The sequence below is a fragment of the Phascolarctos cinereus genome, unplaced genomic scaffold, assembly GCF_003287225.1.
Source record: "Phascolarctos cinereus isolate Bilbo 61053 unplaced genomic scaffold, phaCin_HiC Scaffold_2;HRSCAF=192, whole genome shotgun sequence".
NCBI classification, from domain to species: domain Eukaryota; kingdom Metazoa; phylum Chordata; class Mammalia; order Diprotodontia; family Phascolarctidae; genus Phascolarctos; species Phascolarctos cinereus.
In genome coordinates, this window is record NW_027555625.1 from 40,672,724 (window position 1) to 40,693,166 (window position 20,443).

Below are 20,443 nucleotides of genomic sequence, written 5' to 3' on the forward strand. Positions count from 1 at the left end.
AGTGAAAGGTCCAAGATCACACATTTACCAAGAGCCCACCATGTGCCAGACAGTATGCTAAGCACTGGAAATACAAATATTATACCAGTAAAATACAAAGACTTTTCCTGCCCTCCATGAGCTTCCATGAAGACTGACATATAAAAGCCTCCAAGACAGAACTTGAACCCAGGTCTTCCTAGATCTAAAACCAGCCCTCTATCCATTACATTGCTTCCTTATAATTATAAAATGTTCTAGAAATGTAAGCTGTTATTATCATCCTACTATATGGTATTCCTTAACTTCATCATACAATTGAAGGCAGCATGGGACAATGGGTTTCCAGTAGTGGGACCATTCAGTAAGAAATGACTGTGCAAAACTCAAAAAAAACATGGCAAGACATGAACTGATACAGAGTGAAGTAGACACAGCCAAGAAATCAATATCAACACCTGACAACAATGCAAGGAAAAACAATAATGATAAGGACATAAACACTAAACACTAATTATAATAAGCCGGTTTGGCTTCTCCCTGGGCTCTATGCAGAGATGAAAGTGTGGGCCACAAAAAAGCTAATCTGCAACAAGGGGCAACTGAGGCAGAGCTTGGAATTATTAGGAAGAACAGTGAATTGTGACTTATTCTTACAGCATTAACATAACTAAATCAAACTTCGTTCTATTCTACTTAACTCGATAATACAATGGCTGACACCCATCAAATCATAATGATTTAGTAAATACTGATTAAATTGAGGAGGATCAAAATTAGTCTCACAATTCCCCTCTTCACTGAGGCCTAAGGACACATAGAAGGCAGTCCTCTGTGGATGATGCAAAATACAGAGGGGGTAGTCCCCTACGGAGTGACAATGGGGGGGAGGGGGTTAGAGCATGACCTTTTTTTCATCTTCTCCTTTGTACTGTAGTTTTTTTTAAAAATATTTCCCCCAATGACATTTAAAGACATTTTTAACATTCATTTTTCAAAAAATTTGGGTTCCTAATTTTCTCTCTCCCTCCCTCACCTCTTCCCTCCCTGAGATAGTAAACCATTTGATATAGGTTATACAGGTGCAATCATGCAAAACATATTTCCATATTAGTTATGTTGTGAAAAGACACAGACCAAAGGAAAAAAATTTTGAAAAAATAAAATGAAAAAATAGTACGATTATGCATTCAGATTCCATTAGTTATTTCTCTGGATGTGGACAGCATTTTTCATCATGAGACCTTTGGAATTGTCTTGGATCATTATATTGCTAAGAATAGCTAAGTCATTCACAGTTAATCATTGTACAATACTGCTGTTGCTATGTATAATGTTCTCCTGGTTCTGCTCACTTCACTTTGTATCAGTTCATATAAGTCTCGGTTTTTCTGAAAGCATCCAGATCATTTCTTATAGCACGACAGAATTCAATTACAATCACATATCACAACTTGTTCAGACATTCCTCCGTTGATGGGCATCCCCTCAATTTCCAATACTTTGCCACCATATAAAGAGCTGCTATAGATATTTTTGTGCATTTGTTTCCTTTTCCTTTTCCTTTGAGCTCTTTGGGAAGCAGACCTAGTGGTGGTGTTGTGGGTCAAAGAGCATGCATAAAGCGTATTATGCCCTTCGGGTATGGTTCTAAATTGTTCACCAGAAGGGCAGGACCAGTTCAAAACTCCACCAGCAATGCATCAGTGCCCCTATATTTCCACATCTCCTCTACCATTTGTTATTTTCCTTTTCTGTCGCGTTGGCCAATCTGATGGGTATGAGGTAGTACTGATGAGGTCTGAGAGGTTGGGACCCCTCAAAAACCAAAGTACAAGACAGGTCATCTGGAATGAATTCACAAACTCAAGCAATCTTTAAGTCAAGTTGCAAAAAGTTTATTGTTACCCTTTTCAGCAGGCAAGGATTCTTAAGGAACCTGCAAACAGAAAGCCGAGCAATGTCTCCTAGTCTCCTAGTGAAGAGATTAATAGGGTAGCTGTTGCCTTGAAAACATTGGAATTAGTTTTTTCTCAATGGATGGAGGCCAAAAAAAGCAGTACAGTCTTGACAGGTAAAAGTGCCCAAATGACAAACAGCACAGGAGTCAAGGAATCCTGATGAGCATTCTCCTCTCCTCTCCTATCAGAGGTTAAAGCATGCTGTCAATCTACAGCACAGCCAAAAGGCATTAAGCATTGTTGAGCTGTGGTAATAGATGGATACAAAGGCTCACCAGAGGTAGGTGTAAGCAGAAACAAACTGGTCTCCTTGAGTATCTTGGGCTTGTAGACTACCTCTGAAGAGTGGAGCAGCCATCATGCTAGGATACTCAGTCAGAGAGTAAAACTGATAAGAAAATAGGCACCATAAGACAATAGTAGAGTCACAGGTCAGCCTAGGGATTGGTAAAAGGGGTATCAAACTCTTTCCATTGTTCCAAAGTTTGCACAACTACTTGAACTAAGGCATTGGTCTAATTTTGAAAGGAGCTAATAACCCAAAGACTCCAGCTTCTGGGATAAGAACTCACTGTTTGACAAAAACTGCTGGGAAAACTGTAAAAGAGGATAGTAGAAACTAGGCACAGACCAACATCTTACACCCTATACCAAAATAAAGTCAAAATGAGTACGTGATTTAGATATAAAGGCTGATACATAAGCAAACTGGGAGAGCAAGGAATAGTTTAGCTGTCAAGATTTATGGAGAACAGAAGAATTAACGACCAAACGGGAGATAGAGAACGTTGTGAAATGCAAAAGAGATAATTTTGATTACGTTAATTGAAAAGGCTTTGCAGAAACAAAGCCAATGCAACCGAGATTAGGAGGGAAGCAGAAAACTGAGAAAAGTATTTTTACAACCAGTGTCTCTGACAAGGGCCTCATGTCTAAAATATATACAGAACTGACTGCATTTTATAAGAATACAAGTCATTTCCCAATTGAAAAATGATTAAAGGATATGAACAGGCAGTTTTCAGATGAAGAACTTAAAACTATCTAGTTATATGAAAAAATGCTCTAAATCACTATTGATTAGAGAAATGCAAATCAAAACAACTCTGAGGTACCACATCACACCTATCAGATTGGTTAACATGACAAAACATGAAAATGACAAATGTTGGAGAAGACATGGGAAAATTGGAACATTAATACATTGATGGTGGAATTGTGAACTGATTCAATCATTTTGGGGAACAATTTGGAACTACACCCAAGGAGCTATAAAAATATGTATACCCTTTGACCCAGCAATAGCACTTCTGGGCTGTATCCCAAAGAGATCATAAAAATGGGAAAAGGACCCACACGTACAAAAATTATTTATAGCAGCTATTTCTATAGTGGCAAGGACTTGGAAATTGAGGGGATGCCCATCAATTGAGGAATGGCTGAACAAGTTGTGGTATATAAATGTAATGGAACACTATTGTCCTATAAGAAATGATGAGCAGGCAGACTTCAGAAAAACCTGAAAAGACTTGTATGGATTGATGCTGAGTGAAGTGAGCAGAACCAGGACATTGTGCACAGTAGCAGCCACATTGTTCAATGACTAACTTTGATAGACTTAGCTCTTCTCAGCAATGCAACGATCTAAGACATCTCCAAAAGTCTCATGATGGAAAATGCTATCCACACCCAGAGAAAGAATTATGGAATTTGAATGCAGATCAAAGCATATTATTTGTTATTTTTTCTCTTCTGTTGTATTCTGTTTCTTCTTTCTTGTAGTTCTTCCTATTGGTTCTAATTCTTCTTTACAACATGACTAATGTGAAAATATGTTTAATGGGAATGCCTGTATCAGATTGCATGCTGTCTTGGGGAGGGAAGTTGGGGGGAGAAAAATTTAAAACTCGAAAACTTATGGAAGTGAATATTGAAAACTAAAAATAAACTAATTTTTTAACAAAGAAAGGAGCTAATAGAATCATGGATAATCAAGGAAAGTAATCAATTTGAGTTGTGAGAGAGACATTGAATCTCCCCAGAGCCAGTTTCTCTCTATTTCTAGGGATAGATTGGTGGCAGTCTTGATTAATATAGAGGTTCCTGCTGCCTGAATGTGGCTTTGCTTCACCAACTTCTTCAGAAGGTCCTCTGAATGAGGTCCCTCAGCCTTCTTATCTCCTTTTTCCATACCTAGCCAATAAATTTTTTTCAAATGGCATGGTGAACACTCTGGTTTCTCATATTAATAATGCAATTACCAGTCCAGATAATACATTAAAGAAGAGGCTTCTTTCCTACAAGTAAAAGTTCCATAATGATACCCATAATGATCTCCACAAACACCACAGGAATAATTTGAGAGAAGGGCAAAGATAGAAGCAATAGGGAGACTAAAGTGTAGGCCAGCTCCTTGGAATCAAATACTGAAGAGCTAGACAGAACTTTCAGTGTCCCCTTGGAAGTGGGAGGAATCCACAGATGGCCTGTCATCCATGTCTTTTAAAAAATGTACATTTTATTTTCCCCCATTACATGTTAAAAACAATTTAACGTTTTAAAAAAAAGTTTTGAGTTCCAAATTCTATCGCTCTTCTCTTCCTGAGAGGGTAAGGGATCAGCTATAGGTTATACATGTGCAATCATGTAAAACATTTCCATGTTACTCAAATAGTCAAAATAGTCAAAAGACTCAAATAAAAGAAAAAGAATGAAAGAAAGTGAAAATTAGCATGCTTCAATCTGTATTCAAACAATATTGGTTCTTTCTCTGGATGTGGGTAGCATTTTTTACCACGAGTCCTTTGGGATCATCTTGGATCATTGTGGTGCTAAGAATAGCTGTCAATCACAGTTCGTCATTCAATATTGCTGTTACTGTGTACAGTGTTTTCCTGGTTCTGCTCACTTCACTTTGCATCAGTTCATGTAAGTCTTTGCTTGTCATTTCTTATACCACAATAATATTCCATCACAATCATAAACCACAGCTTGTTTAGCCATTCCCCAACTGATGGGCATCCCTTTGATTTCCTGTTCTGAGCCAGATGGTGGCATGTCTTGACAGGGCTATTTCTAGATGTACTGGAGAAAAGCTCATGAGAACAAAATATAGAATTTAACACGAGCAACAACAGCTAGTCAGAATACAAGGACATCTTTAAAAGGCCATAAATTACTCTTTTTTGGAACACATGGATTGTAAAAGGTTAAGGAAGGGAATCAGTTCATTAATCTGTGTCTGCACAAGGGAAGAAATAAATTGTACTTTCTCTTGAGGAAGAAATTCAATTTCCCGTCGAAGAATCCCCAGATGGGTGTTAATGTCTCGGGGAGCCATGCCAGCTTGATAACACTGTTTAAGGCGACAAGCTGGACAGGTTTGTCTGTTAGATTTTGTAATTTTACAATCATTCATGGAATTCTTACAGAACTGACTTTTCCCACTTCCTTTTAAAATCTGGTTTCCAAAGAAGCATCTACAGGAAGCACACGCAGGACCCTTATAGTGACCTTTGGTAGCTTTGTCACCACAAACCACACAATGGTCTTGCTGGAGCAACTCAAAGTCATTATGCATGGGCTTGGAGAGAACAGCACTCAGGTGAGGATGTCCAGTCAAGTGTGAGGAAGACCAAGCATCCTGCTGACCCATGGATTCCAATCTGGGAGAGGAGAGTCCTAAGGAGGTAATGACTTCTACTAGATTTTCCTGGAATTCAGATAGCTGAAGCTCTCTGCAATCCTCGGCCATAGCAGGCAGGACCATAGCAAACAGTAGATAGAATCTTTGGAGATAAAAAGAAATAATCAGCATTCATAGTTGAATATCAAAACTAACCTTGAGATCAATTTAGAGGTACATGAGAAGTACAGCAGTGAATACACAGCCAGAAAAGGATGATAATGCCCAAGATAGTTAAAGTCTATCTGAAAATAAAGAAGAAAATTTCACTGTCTTCAAGTACACTGGTGATGCAAGAAAGTCAAGATGAAAGGTCCCACCAATTCCCACTACCTGGGATGACATGGATTTCATGGGCTGTTTGGAGCTCATGAATGTTCCTGATGATGTCACCTGATGTAAGAACAACAGATTGGTTAATAACACAGGCTCCCCTTTGTCCAGCAATTAGAATGTTTAGTGCCATTCAGTTTTCTGTAGGCATGGGAGTTACCAAGTCAAGTTCCACTGTAAGCCAGAAATGGCAGCTGTGGTGAGTTGAATGTCTGAAGATGTATCATGAGCATGTCTTCAAAGTTCACCAGACCAACTCCTACGAGAATCTATCACCAGTCATCCCCAGATTAGGAATTAGAGTCCACAAAAAGCAATAACCTATAGTTACACCAAGGTGTACTACAAGATTTACTATCACCCACCCACATTGTGCTCGTTTTGGATCAATATTTTGATTGATCAAAATAGGACCCCATGTTTTGAGTAGTTCTTGTTCCTACTAACCCCAGAGATTGGTCTGTAACAGTCACAGGTGCACTTAGATAGGCTATCCCACAGATTCCATACCATCCTGGTAGAAGAGAAGAGAAAGCAACTCTGGCACAAAGACTGGTAAGGGGCCACCAGTCCCCATGGCAACTCAGCAATCCTTGTGGTCCCATTAGTAAGATCATGGCTATTGTAGGTGACCATTGCAAAGGAAAGATTTGAAGGAGGGCCACTATTTCCTTTGAAATGTTGAGTTAAAGCACAAATAAAGGAGAATGTATTATTGACATCCAGAATGGTAAAAATAAAATTAACTTTACTGAGTTTCCCACATTAATTTTAGAGTTATCAGTTTCACTTTTGTTTAACAGAGAGTGTGAAATTTGGTATAGGATGGGCCATGGCAAGAAGAGTAAGCCTAGATTTAAAATTTACTTGAGTGATGTTATGATTGATAAGGTTTAAAATTTGATCTGGAAATATCTGAGGAGCTTAATTTTCACAGAGAATGGGATGGCTCCATTAGTTGGATCCCAAGAACTGCTATATAGTATATTTATTTATGTATATTTGTATGTATATTTATATTTATACATCTAGCAGAAACAAAAGGTACAAATGTCCCAATAAAAGAAAGATTACTGCCCCTCATTTGTGGATGATCTTGTTAGCATTGACAGGAAAAGCTAACCAAGAGTCAGGAGCGTGAATATGAAGTCACTGACAAATTCAGTGTCCCAGTGGCCCTATATCCTCAGTGCGATATAGTTCATAACCTATCTGGCTATGCATATCAATAATAGCATTATTCCAAACCCACACATTCTTAGATGAAAACTTCCATTAATGACAATGAGGAATTTCCATAAAGGTAAAATTGGTCCAAGAAAACATTCCTGCCTCAGAACTAGAATTTAACCACCAAACAATTCCTGCCCTATTGGAACAACTGCTCTGAATGGAGGTGAGGTTTTTATGTCTTTGTCTTATGCCAGCACAGATAAACCCTCAGCATTCTTTGGGGCACAGATATGTATGATAGAATCAAAGAGATGCTGTTCTGCAATGACTTCTTCATTATGACCATCACCTCACTTTCTCCTAAGTCCAGATCTGACTTCTTTGTGACTAAGGGAGATAGTATTCAAATCAACTGTATGTTGCAAGCTGTCATTTTGGGTGGGTAGATACTTATCCCCAAGGATAAGAGGCAGCAATAAAATAAACTAGTCAACATAATGGGAATTATATTGCTAGATGCTTCGTACTCTTCCTTTCACTTGCACTTGCATAGATTCCCCAGCTGAACAGGGCTTAGATCCTTCCATATTTTTAGATGCTTCAACTATAACTGAATAATTCATGCCCAAAAGTGCTTCAGGATTTTCACATTCTGATTTCTCCATTTCAGTGTCACTTTTATCTGTCTCTATACATTCATCTGTCTTCTTTTTTTTTTTTTGGAGGTAACTGGGGTTAAGTGATTTGCCTAGGGTCACACAGCTAGTAAGTATCTGAGGCTGGATTTGAACTCAGGTCCTCCTGACTCCAGGGCCATCTGTCTTATTTTCAAAATATATTTCTTTTATTATGGAACAGTAATCATCTATTTGGCTATAATTAGTAAGAACTACATTAGATTGAATCCCTTCCTGGAACATGTGTCTCCTGCTCAGGTCAGGAATATCATCATCGCAACTAGTAAACCATTTATAATAATGATAAATTCCCAATAGAGTTGGCACAATAATCAATAATGACACTGGAATCCATAAAAGAAAAGGCACAGTCTGTTGTTTACCATGATGCCACAATGGGGGATATGACCTATATCTTTGCATGATTTTTCTCATTTGCCGTATCATAATGGCAATCAGCAGAAATATTGGAATCACCAGATAGAAAATAATCTCCAGCCATTTGGGGTGAAACAAAGGGCTGCTTTAGCAAGCAAAGCTTTCCTTCCCTTTGCAGGTAGATATACCTTGGAGTGGGAGTGTCCCCCCAGATAAAGGGCAGCAAAATCAAAAGTGAAAGCAGCGCTTAAGAAAAACCTCAAAATGTTTAAGATGATTGTACATGGATAGCCTGTATCAGATTGCTTGCCGGCTTGGGGAGAGGAGAGGGGAAGGAGGGAGAAAAAAAATTTGGAACTCAAAATCTTAAAAAAGAAAATGTTGAAAACTGAAAATGAAAAAAAAAAAAAGAAAAACCTCACCTGTGTTCAGATACTGTCTCAACTATCGTAAGCCAAAGAAGCAAAAGACTAAACAGAACCACTAAAATAAAAGTAAAAAAAAAAAGTACCCCTACCCCTATGTTCCTGAAGTAGATGTCACCAGGACAGAAATTGTGCAGTGAAAAGCCTAAAGGTCCACTTTGAACTACTGTTCTTCATCTTGAAGCTCTTTCAAAATTGTTCCTACAGGAAGCAACAGAAGCATCCCCACTGGGTAAGGATGTATACATGAGGGGGAAAGGTTTTGCATTGATAGGAGGGTGACCAAAAAAGCATTTCATAAGAAGAAATATGTAGTTCTCACCTTGGTCTGCTACACAGAGCAAATCCAAGTGGAGAAAGAACATCAGACCATTTCAAATGGGTTTCAAAGCATAATTTACCAATCATGTCTTAAGTTCTTTAGTCATATGTTCCACTTGGCCACAACTTGGAGGATGGTAAGGAGTGTGCAACTTAGAGATGCCCAGATTAGAATACACTTGAAAGAGAACAGAAACAGTGAAATGAGACCCTCTATCAGAGTCCATGCAGGCAGCTGGGCCATACCTGGGCGCAATCTCCCTGAGGAGAACTTTGGTGTACAAAGGCAGTTGTGGCTTGCCAACAACAAGACAGTGTTTATGATGTCTTGCTTTGTGCATATTAACAAAATTAATTGGCAAGTGTTCAAAAGGGGTATAAGCTACAGGACAGCCACAAAAAGCAGTGACTTGAAATGCATATTGATGGAAAGCTAGAAAAGTTGGACAGGTAGGCAACCCTGAAGCAATTCAGGCCTTGGATGGCCTGCCTATTTGATTCAATTATCCCTCACTTGCCATAATGCATCCCCCTCCCCATGAATGAAAAGGCATGCAAGTCCGGGAGGAGTGGCTTACCTTCCTCAGTCACCCAGACCCCTGGGACCTGTTTAGCCTTGTATTGCTGTTTCCATTTTTCAACCTCGGCATCACTGTAGGGAACAGGATGCCATTGCTTGAGATCAGAGTGGTTGGAGAAGAGAGAGTAGTTGGTAGATTATGGAAAGTCATTGAGATGAAGCATGCCACAAAGATTTTCTAAGCAGCTAACTGTAGTACATCTGCCCAGGAGAAAGAGAGAGGGTCAGTTCCGTTGATATAAGCAGAACAATGAACAGCAGCCTGGGCCTAGTCTGCAATGGCAATAACTTTCTTAGAGGAAGTTAAGAATCTCCGTTGCAACCACAACATCCTGATGGCATGACAAATACCAAAAGCATAGAGTGAGTTAGTGTAAATGGCAGCACTCTTTTCAGCAGCCAAGTGACAGTCTTGAGTGAGGGGATCAGCTCAGCGGCCTGGGCACTTAGGTTAGGGGGCAATGGAGCTGCCTGAACTGTGTCAGGGTCAGAGACCACAAGGCTCCAGTGTAATATTTGCCATCTTTCATGAAGGAAAAGCAATCAATATAGAAAACAACAGTCTGGATTCTCAGGAGGTGCCTCTGCAAGGTCATTACAAGGCTTCCCAGCCAAATCAACAACTGAGGTGCAGTCATGTAAAGGTCACCAGAGACAGGCTGGGGAGCAGCGCTGCAGGACTGAGAATAGGACAATGTTTTGGGGTGATGTTCTCTTTCCCTAACAAAGTCATCTCATACCTTGCAAACCCCTGGTGTGAAAAGTCTGGGTCTGATAGCACTGCAACGGTCTCAGTCTCATGGGGGCACTGCACAGTTAAGGGACATCCTTGGACTAGATCACATGCTTTCTCTAAAAGGGTGGTAGGATATTGGTTGGGACATGGAGGTCAAGGAAGCCAGGAGGCCCACTGCCACATTATCCAGTTGAACTGAATTAACTGCAGGGTACAATGAGGCTCCTAATAGTTGAGTTAAGATCCCAGAAGCCATGTCCCTTCATTCGCATACAAAGACAGTGAATGGCTTACTATGATCTGGGAGTCCTAAATCAGAAGCAAGACATTTATGCTTTCTTAAGATCAGTCAGAGCAGCAAGATGCTAAGGATTCAAGCTGCAAAGGTCTAGTAATGTGATCTGTAGTCAAAGCAAGGAGAAGTTTAGTAACCTCCTCAAATGTTGGGCTCCACTAATATACATCACTGATACCCATTAAATCACAATGCATTGAATAAATACTGATCAAATTGAGTAGGGGCATCAAAATTATTCTCAGAGGACCATGGGTATGGAATAACGTGTAAATGTGTATATTGTCCAATTCTGTTGATATTGGTTGGTTTTGCTGATCTTTACTTTTATTTTCTTATGTTTAAAATCTTTATTACAAGGGATGATTCCCTGATTGGGGGAGAGGGTGGAATATATTTGGGCATGAAGGAATATAAAAATAAAAGCTATCAACATGAGATTAAAAAGAAAAAAAGACCATGTCACTCCCTTGCTCAGAAAGCTACAGTGCTTCCCTACTGCTTCTAAATTAAAATCTACTTTTCTTCTTTTTTTTAGTTCTCAACATTCACTTCCACAAGTTTTTGAGTTCCAAATTTTCACCCCATCTCCCCCCTCCCCCCACCCCAAGATGGCATGCATTCTGAATACCCCTTTCCCTAGTCTGTCCTCTCGTCTATCTCTCCCCCCTTCTCTTATCCCCTTCCCCTTCTATTTTCCTGTAGGGCAGGATAGATTTCTGTACCCCATTTCCTGTATTTCTTATTTCCCAGTAGCATGTGAAAACATTTTTTTAAACATATGTTTTTAAAACTTTAGGTTTCAAATTTTCTCCCTTCCTCCCTCCCCACCCATCCTCATTGAAGAGACAAGCAACTCAATATAGGTTGTACATGTGCAGTTATGCAAAACACTTCCACAGTAGACATGTTGTGAAAAACTATTTCCCTTAACCCTATCCTGTCCTCCCATTTATTCTATTCTTTCTTTTGACTCTGTCCCTTCTCAGAAGTATTTGCTTCTGATTACCCCATTTCCCAATCTGCCCTCCTCTCTATCATCCCCCTGCTCTCTTGTCCCCTTCTCCCCCTATTTTCCTGTAGGGTAAGACAGATTTCCATACCCAATTGAATGTGAATGTTATTCCCTCCATAAGCCAAATCCTACGAGATCGAGATTCACTCATTTCCTCTCACCTTCCCCCATTTCCCCTCCACTGTAAGAGATTTTTCTTTTGTTTTTTTTTTTGTGAGATAATTTACTCCATTCTACCTCTCCCTTTCTTCTTCTCCTAATATAGTCCTCTCTCATCCCTTCATTTTATTCTCCAGATATGACCCCTTAATCTCCAACTCACCCTGTGCCCTCTATCTATATATACGTACATGCAATTTTTTTTCCTCCAACTATCCTAATACTGACAAAAGTCTCATGAGTTATAAATATCATCTTTCCATGCAGGGATGTAAACACTCCAACCTTAATAAGTCTCTTATGATTTCTCTTTCCTGTTTACCTCTTCATGTTCCACTTGAGTCCTGTATTTGAAAGTCAAATTTTCTATTCAGCTCTGGTCTTTTCATCAAGAATTCTTGAAAGTCCTCTATTTTACTGAGAGACCATTTTTCCCCTGAAGGATTATACTCAGTTTGGCTGGGTAGGTGATTCTTGGTTGTAATCCTATCTCCTTTGTCCTCCAGAATATTATATTCCATGCCCTGCGGTCCCTTAACGTAGAAGCTGCTAAATCTTGTGTTATCCTGATTGTGTTTCCACAGTACTTGAATTGCTTCTTTCTGGCAGCTTGTAATAAAATCCACTTTTCCTTTTGGCATCTAAAGCCGGTGGTGGGGCTCCAGCTTCCCTTTCCAGGCTCATTATGTATTCCCTTTTACATTTTATGTTCCAATGGAATTGTCCTCATAAAAGACAATCCGTCTCCCACCTAGAATTCTTTCCTCCTTGGCTTTGCTTCTTAGAATCTACAAAGCTCGGTTTAAATACTACTTCTTGCTAGCAGTGCTTGTTATAAGATACTTTGTAGTTACCTTGCATGTATTTTGTATTTATACGTATCTGTTGTTTCCTCTGTTAAGTGAGATCCTTGAGGGAAAGGTTTGTTTGCTTTCCCTTTCTAGCACAGGCTCTGGCACAATGGAAGGTGTTTAAGAAATGCTGTTGATTGACATGTATTGGCATAAATAATAACACATGTATATGGATACAATTTTCATAAAGCTTACAAAATACTTTCCTAACAAGGAAGCTTCATTATCCTCATTTTACTTCTCAATGTCTAGCTGAAGGTCTTAGACATTATTATTCATTAGAATCATCATTCATACAGATGAGTGTGCTTTCATTCTTTTTATATTTATCCTCAGCACATAGTACAGTGACTGGCACACAGTAGACAGCTAATAAATACCTGTTAATTGAGTGCACATTGTAACTACTCAAAATAAATAAGTGTGTGTTGAATCACCTATGGATCATATGCCTGCCTAGACAGTCTCCTCTTTCTGCCAACTCCAACAGTGTTTTGTCTGTATCGCTCATTCTGCACTTAAACATGCAAGCCTTAAAGAATTATATAAATGTTCCCCATTAAGATTATTTGACTTTTCTTTCCCATATGACATCTCTTAGCGGTGTTGAATTCCTCCAGGTAAGGACCAGTACAGCACCACACAATGAGTGTTCAGAAATTCATATTTATGTCATAGGAACTGATAACAAGAGTTTCTCCATAATGAAGATGACATGTACAGGCATATTCCCCAAAAGCACAGCCTAAATCCCTCCAAGAGGCAGCTAGGTTGCATGGTGGAGAGGGCACTGGACTTGGATTCAAGGAAACCAGGTCAGATAAGTGAACAACTATGGTACAATATAAATGCAGGATAAATTAGATAGACTCAACAGAGGTAATAAGGGATTGGGAAAGTTTTCTTGTAGATGTGATTAGCTGGGACATGAAGGAAGCCCAAGGAAGCCAGGAGGCAGAGATAAGGAGGGATAGTTTTTCAAGCAGGGGACAGCCAGGGAAAATGCCTGGAGGCAGGAGATGAGTATCTTGGTCAAATAGCAAGGAGGTCAGTTGTGTAGGATCAAAGTATGGAGAAGGGTAGGGGGAAAGGGGAGGTATAAGGTTTAAGAAGACTAGAAGAGTAGGCAGAAGGCCAAGTTATGAAGGATTCTGAATTCTAGAGAATTTTATGTTTGATCCTGGAGGTGATAGGGAGCCACTGGAGTTTGAGTAAGGGGAAGGAGGAGAGCATAGGCAGACGTGGGCTTTAGAAAGCCCTTCAGTAGCTGAGTGCAGGAGTGGGGAGAAACATAAGGCAGGGGAGCAACCAAGAGGCTATTGAAATAGTCTGGGCAGCCATGAAGATATCAGTATTAGAAGAGAGAAAGAGGGGAGGCAGAGCCAAGATATTGGAGTGAAAGAAGAGAGAAAGATTTATGTGTGAGATGTTTGACAGGTAAAATCTAAAGATCTTAGCAACTGACTAGATATAGGGAGAGTGAGAGTAAGGATAGCGACCAAGATGGCACCTAAGAAGTGAGCCTTAGTGATAGAGCATAGCAACTGCCTCAGTGGCGATAGAAGGCAAGGTTTGAAGGTAAAGACAATGAAGTCCATTTGGGGCATGTTGAATTTAATGTATTTACAGGAAAACTAGTTTAAGATGTACAATAAGTAACTGGGAATGAGAGGCTGGAGGTGAGCAGAAAGGCTAAGACTAAAAAAGTAGATTTGAGAATCATCAGCATGGAGATGAAAATTTAGTACATTAGAGTTGAGATTACCAAGTGAAGTAGTATAGAAGGAGAAGAGGGGCCCAGAGGAGAGCCCTGTAGGACACCTATGCTTAGAGGGAGTAATCTGGAAGAGGATCCAGAAAAGGAGCTGAGGAGCCCTCAGAAGGGCAGGAGAACCAGGAGAAAGTAGTATCAGGAAAATTTAAAGAGGGTTTGAAGAAGAGGGTGATTGAAAGTGTCAAAGGGTAAAACAGAGAAAAGACTACTGGATTTGAAAATGAAAGAAATCACTGGTAACTTTGGACAGAGCAGTCCAGTTAAATAATGAAATCTGAAGTTAGCTATAGAGCTAAGAAGAGTCAGAGGAAAAAGAAGGAGAGGCACCTATTGCAGAGGATCAAGTTGTTGAGACACAAAAGGTAAGAGAGACATGGATAGATTAAAGGCAGTCCTAATATGGGAGGTGATACTTGAGGTGAGCCTTGGTAAGGGGTTCCAAGAATTGGAGGTGAGAAGGGTACTATTCCAGACACAGGGGGAACAACAGGGATTGTTGTAAAATAATGAAGGACACAACTAAAGGAGATATGGGAATTGTGGCAGGGAGTTCCATATGTTGAAATAGAAAGAATAGTATGGGTAGCTCTAAGGGCATCCAGGTGGTACAATGGATAAGAGCATTGGGCTTGGCATCAGGAAGACTCATCTTCATGATTTCAAATCTGGCCTCAGAACACTTACTAAGTGTGTGACCCTGGGCAAGTCACTTAACCCTGTTTGCCTCAGTTTCCTTATCTGTAAAATGAGTTGGAGAAGGAAAATGGCAAATAGGGTCTCAAAGTCGGACATGACTGAAATGACTGAACAACATGAGTAGCCCCTAAAAGTCTCTGTAGGGCCCTCAAGAAAAGGCTATGACAGAAGTGGATGATATTTTCTATCTGGCGCCCTGAAAGGGTTGCAGGAAGCAAAGAAATACAAATCAATGGACAAACAATGAATATCACAATATAACAAATGTGAATTTAAAAGTAGAATAATTAAAAAGGAAGGGAGGCCCAGGTCATTGCACAGAAACAGAAGTAGAGCCTAAAGGGGCCTTGGAGATCATTCAGTCCTTCTCCCTCATTTTATAGATGAGAAAGTTGAGAAACAAATACAGGAAGTGACTTGGTCAACATTAAACAAAAACTAAAAATATTTTATATTTATATAGGTTTTCAATTAAGTACCCCATTCCAATCTCACTTAATTCTCATACTCATTTAATTCTCAACTCCAGTTGCCTATCATCTTCTCTCCTTCAAAATACTGAGTTTTTTTTAAACCAACAAGCATTTAAATGCTTACTGTGCACTGTGCTAGACAAAAGGATAAAAGACAAAAAGGAAAAAAGAAATAATCTGCTCAAGAAGCTGACATTTTATCAGTTGCTAGAAATTCTCATTGCTAGACAGGTTTTTCCTTTTTAATTAAATTTTATTTTTTGTAATCAGCAAAAAAAAAGCTTCCCTTTCTACTTGAGACAGAAAAAGAAAGAAACCTACATTACAAACATATAGTCAAGCAAAAAATACTGCATTGGCCATGTGCAAAAAAACCCAACAACTCAATCTTTCACTCTTAACTCCTTCACCTTCCTATCAGGGAGCATGTTTCATTATGAGTCCTCTGCAATCATGATTGGCATTGGACTGATTAGAATTTTTTTCTTTTGGTAGTAATCAAGGTTTAAGTGATTTGCCCAGGGTCCCACAGCTAGTAAGTGTCTGAAGTCACATTTGAAGTCAGGTCCTCCTGACTCTGGGTCCATGGTGCCACCTACCTGCTCCTGATAAGTATTCCTAAATCTTTCAGAGTTATTTATCTTTACAATATTGTTGCAACTATATAAATTGTTCTCCTGGTTCTGCTCACTTCACTTCATATCACTCTTCCCAATTTCCCCAAAACCTTCCCCTTTATCATTTCATAAAACACTGTGCTGATTCCATCTCATTAATATACATAATTTGTTCAGCCATTCCCCAGTTGATGAGCACCTTCTTTTTCCAATTATTTGCCGCTACAAAAAAGCTAGTATAAATATTTTTGTATACCCTTATAGGTTTTACTTATAACTAATCCTTTCCTTAATCTACCTTTGATCTTATTTCCTCTTCTTTCCCTGTTTCCTTGTTGAATGAAATGTATTTTTTTTACATTTCTATTAAACATATTTTCACATTAGTGAAGTTGTAAGTACAAATTCTCACTAGTGTTTTGCTTTTGAGCACCGCCTCCCTCAGTGCCTCGGTCCCTTTCTCTTTTCTTCCCCTTTACCCTTGCTCCTTCTTCCCTCCCTTCTATTCCCCCCTCCCTTTTCTTTTCCCTTTTCCCTCCTACTGCCTGTAGGGCAAGTTAGATTTCTATACCTAACTGATGTTATTCCCTTCTTGAGCCAAATCTGATGAGAGTAAAGTTCAAACAATGCTCACCCCCCTCCCTCCTGATATTCCTCTTCCCCTCCCTTTTTATGCTTCTTTTAAGATAATCAAAACATAATAGAACCACTCCCAGACTCTATGACCCCTGGTGATGACAGGGTTCTAAAAAGATACATGCATCATCTCCCCTATGTTAGAATATAAACCATTTATCCTTATTTAATCACTTAGGATTGCTCACTTGTGTTTTCTTTTTTTTTTAACTCTAGCATTTGTACTTCAAAGTTTCTCTACAGCACTGCTCTTTTCATCAGGAATGCTTAGAAGTTCTCCATTTCATCAAGTCTATTTTTTCCCCGTAGAATTATGTTCAGTTTTGCTGGGTAAATTGCTCTTGGCTGAAAGCCTATATACTCTTTGCCTTCTGGATTATCATATTCCAGGCTTTCTGCTCCTTTATTGTGGTGGCTGTTAAATCATGTGTTATCTTAACTTCTGGATGCTTGCAGCTTATGCTTCCCCCACTCCCCTTGACTCTGGATGTTGGTTATAATGTTCTGAGAGTTTTCATTTTGATTTTTTAGGCGGTGTCCAATGGATTCCTTCTATTTTCACTTTACCTTCTGGTTCTAAGAGATCTGAGCTGTTTTCTTTTGAGTTAAGATTTCTTGAAGTATGATATCTACACTCTTGTTTCGGTCATGGCATTCAGGTAGTCCACTATTCTTAAATTTTTTCTCCTTGGTCTGTTTTTCAATTCAGTTATTTGTGCTATGAGATACCTTACATTTTTTTTTCAGTCTTGACTTTGTTTTAGTATTTCTTGATGTCTCATGGAGTCATATCTTCTAATTTTCAGGGTGTCTGATGCTTGGGCAAGGTTTTGTACCTCTTGTTTCAAGCCATTAATTCCCTTTCCAATTCATTCTTCTATAGCTCTCAAGGGAGTCCAAGAATAGGACCATGTAGGGAAAAAAAAAACAATCTTTGTCCTCAACCTCCTCCCAACTATTCTCTATCCATAAGGCACAAACAGTTGAAGGGGAAAAGACTGGTTAATTTTTGCATCTGCCTCAGCCCCTGACATAATTGCTTCATTTCAGTTTAATACTTTTAAGTATCTACCTCTTATCCCCAATGTCTTAGCTGTTGGCTTAGACATTGTCAGTGATCCTCGTGATCTCATGGGTGGCCCTTCTACCTATTCAATTTGGCACCATGTTCACTTTTCAGTTCTGTTGGACTCTTCATAACCCCATTTGGGACTTTCTTGGTAGAGATACTGGAGTGATTTGCCATTTCTTTCTCCAGTTCATTTTACAGATGAGGAAACTGAGGCAAACAGGGTGAAGTGATTTGTCCAGGGTCACACAGCTAGTAGATATCTGAGGCCAGATTTGAACTCAGGTCTTCCCGATGCCAGTGCCAGCACCTTATGCCACCTAGCTACCTCTATTAAGCACCTACTGTATGCAAAGCATGATTCTCTCTGGAGCTCAGTTTCCTCATCTGTAAAATGATTACTGGGTTGGAAAGGATGACCATTCAAAGTCCTTTCCATCTCTAGATTTATTATCCACTGAGTATCTCCACTCATTCAGTAAACATTTACTAAGCTCTTACTATGTACCAGATATTGTGAGGGGTACTGAGGATACAAATATGAAAGATAAAAACTGATGCCCTCAAGCTTACATTCTACTAAGGGATATAACAGTGTGTGGGACAGCAACCCTAACCCAAATTAAACTCAGAGACTTCAAGGTGGAAAGCAAAGGTTACCTTTATTACAATCTCGAGAGTCGCTTTCTTCTCCTTCGAAGCAAGTAGGACAGAGAGGCCGGTATGCAACAGGAGATGCCTTATAAACCCTAAAGCAAACAAGTCCCCACCCACCACTATCCCTTATTCGCCTTAACTGGGGGGTGGGCTTACATTCTAAGCCCGAACTTCAAAGACAAGGAAACGGGGTATAGCCAATCCAAGCACACATACTCCCATTCAGTAAACCTGATGCTGACGTATCAAGAGGGGGCGAGGGGTTTAGGGCCGAATTCCCAAGAGCTAGGCAATTCCTAGGAAACCGAAATCCTCCCCAACTCCCCCCTTCTCCTCTATCCCAGAGAGGAGAAAAGAGGCGGGAAACCAAGGGTAAATGGCTCAGGTTGGGGGGGCAGGGCTTATTCTTTCTGTTATGTGCTTAAAAACAGGGTCTGAGTGCGGGAGGATTTTGAAAGTGATAATCAAGAATTATTGACCTTTTTAGAAGGCTTTACTTCTGAGAGTTCATCTCTCACAACAGGAACACAGATAAAATACAAAGGAGAAACCAAATCACATCAAAGTATTCCAAAGTAATTTCCAAGGGCAGAGAACCCCTACAACTGTGTGATGCTGTTCTGCCTCAGGGTCCACTTTTCAAGACTCTCACTAGTAGGTGAATCAAAGAGAAGGGTTTCCCATCAGAGTAGCTAAACCTGCTAAAAGTCCAGCAGCAGAGAACTGAGAGCCAGCCCTTCAAAGGAAGGGTTTCTAACAGTAAGCAAGAGGAGATTTCTTGCTCCTTCCTTCTCCCCATCATCAATGGGGTGTCACAGCCATGAAATCAAGTGAAGCCAGCAAGAAGAGCCCCTAGTGAAGGTCTTGTCTAGCCGTTGTCTGTTACAAAGGGAAAAAAGGAGGGAGAAGCCAAGGATGTAGAGAAAATGCCAGCACCCGCTTAAAATAGGACCTTGGTGATTGGACATATGACAAAAGGAAAGAAGGGGGAAAAAAATCTCAGGACAATGTACTTAGCCCTTGTCCAGAATCTTGGGACAACTGTCTTGTCTGGATGTCAGCTGCTTCTGGGTCTGTACTAGATGAACCTTGAGGTCCCTGTAGGGTTCTGCCATCCACTCAAGAGCAAGGACTTTCTTCAAATGTTCCAGGAGTCCACACTCACAAGTTGGGCAGCTGTGGAAGTAGTCAGAAAAAAACCTGTTGGGGGTCCTTGGGGGTGGGGGGAATGAACTGGTGCAATTTCCTGAATTCAGCAAAGAAATTATCTCACTTCCAAAATACCTATAATGTGGAAACAATGACTGACTGATTTTGTACAATTGTGAGAAAACTCCTTTCATCAATCTTTGGATCAGAGTTTCTGGTCAGCATAACCTAGGTCCTTGGTTAAGGGTCTCTAAGCAGCAGGGAGAGGTGGTCTCCAGTTTCCCAGCCACACAGAGACAACGCAATAAGGTTTTGTCCCAATTCCCACAATTGAATTTCTCCCAAGACAGAAGCTGGACTAGACCCATAACTGAATAGATACTAAGCTAGTCCCAGGATTGAGTCATAAGATGGAGTCTGTGTGGTTCACTCAATTCCCACTATTAACTGTTTGCTGTCCTAATCTCCTTAATTCACTCAATTTTCCTTCCTTTTTGCTTTATGGGGGAGTGAGCAACCCACTCCCTCCCTGGATCACTTATCTATAAGCCAAATCTATAAGGTTTTTCATAAATTCATAATCATAATTACATTAAGTCAGGTTGCATTAATGTCAAGTTATGGATCAATCCATTTAGAGGGCTCACAATGGATTAGTTGAGAAGGGAGATTCAATCAGACTAATTGAGTCCCAGATATCTCACAGTCCTCAGGTCCCTAGATATCTTCTCTTGGACAACAGCACCCCACCACCACCCCTTACCCCCACCTTCCCAGGACAGCTCTGGAGCGGGCTCTCCT

At 40.0% G+C, this 20,443-nt stretch overlaps 1 protein-coding gene and 1 long non-coding RNA gene across 4 annotated transcripts in view; both read right to left on the reverse strand.

Moving 5' to 3' along the window:
* Nucleotides 1-1,855: 1,855 nt before the first annotated feature.
* LOC144455760 (uncharacterized) lies at nt 1,856-11,131 on the reverse strand. Its single transcript, XR_013484492.1, has 2 exons — nt 9,511-11,131; nt 1,856-5,728 (listed from the first exon to the last, which is right to left on the reverse strand). It is a non-coding gene; the product is annotated as an uncharacterized LOC144455760 (long non-coding RNA).
* A 7,348-nt stretch (nt 11,132-18,479) lies between these two features.
* MRPS24 (mitochondrial ribosomal protein S24) overlaps nt 18,480-20,443 on the reverse strand; it is a 46,768-nt gene continuing 44,804 nt past the window's right edge. For all 3 annotated transcript variants that reach the window (XR_013484495.1, XR_002320141.2, XR_013484493.1), the window contains one exon: nt 18,480-19,669. The gene's annotated coding sequence lies outside the window, so the exon portion shown is untranslated. The remainder of the gene's footprint in view (nt 19,670-20,443) is intronic.